The sequence below is a fragment of the Galeopterus variegatus genome, unplaced genomic scaffold, assembly GCF_000696425.1.
Source record: "Galeopterus variegatus unplaced genomic scaffold, G_variegatus-3.0.2 Scaffold1217, whole genome shotgun sequence".
Lineage (NCBI taxonomy): Eukaryota > Metazoa > Chordata > Mammalia > Dermoptera > Cynocephalidae > Galeopterus > Galeopterus variegatus.
This window is the reverse complement of record NW_007727328.1, coordinates 350,307-351,507: the sequence shown is the minus strand read 5'-3', so window position 1 is coordinate 351,507 and position 1,201 is coordinate 350,307.

Sequence of the window (1,201 nt, the reverse complement as noted above, 5' to 3'; positions counted from 1 at the left end):
GTCTGCTACTGCCGCCGCCGCCGCCGCCGCCGCCGCAAGACCTTCCCAGGACCAGGGAGGAACTCCGGGCTCAGTAGGTGCAAATCAACCGCCCTGGCATACTAACTCCAGCGGACACGGGAAGCCTCCGCAAAGGGGTCCTCGCTGCTCCCAGCTCGAGCGCCGCGTCCCCTGCGAGGAGCGCTCGGCGCCACCGCCGCTGCCGCCTCGGAGCGCGCAGGCAGGAGAGCGCTGGAGTGGAGACGCCAGCCCGAGACCGGGGAGCTCTGCGGCTTCCTTCCTTCCTTCCCCTCGGCCCGGCTCTCGTCTCCGCGCCCCGACAAACCCCCAACACACAAACACACCCAACACACACACACACACACACACCAAAAAAAAGTGCCCCGGACCTGCGGATACCACACACAGACAGGCGAGGGGGACGAGCACGAGGTCTGAACTGCCGCGAGAGCAGTTCCAAATAGGGACTGAAAAGTAACAAAATAATGTGGCAGCTTCGCCCGGCGCTGGCCAATGGGAGCGCAGGGCCCCCACGTGGGGCAGCGGGACTCGGTTTGCGACTGGGCGCCGCCGGGCGCGACGTCACAATGCCCTCTTGTGTCTAAAACTATGCATGAAAAGTAGCAATCAGGCCCTACCCGCTGGTGACTTTCGCATGGGAGTGAAAAACAGCGCTCCTCAGATCAGGAATTAACCGAAAGACATATAATAAATAGATATATATTATAGTTCTGGGCTGCTAAATTTTTTTTTTTTTCCTCCTCTCCGCCCCGCCTCACGATCTACTAGCAAATAATTATTTGGCGGGAGGAGGAAAGAGAGGAGAGGAAAAACAACAAAAGAAAAACAGACAAGCTCTACAATGCTCAAAACCTGTAGCTGGTAGTAATGTATCGGTTTATTAGGCAGTGGCGGCGGACGATTCCTCCCTCTAATCTCATTAGGTCTGCAAAGCAGCCCAATTAGATACTGTAAAACAAACAGAATCACTTTGTCACTTCAATGTTTTCACTTCACAAGCTTTAGGACTGATAAAATGGTGGCTCCCAAAGTTGCCTCCGACCTTTAACATTTTGCTTGGAACCGAGGGTGTCCCTTTCTTTGCCCCTTCGACTGCCCCGCCTCCCTCCCCCCCCCCCCCCCCCCCCCCCTCCCCACCGGCCTTCACTGCCTGGCTCCGCCCCCTACTTCTCGTTCCACT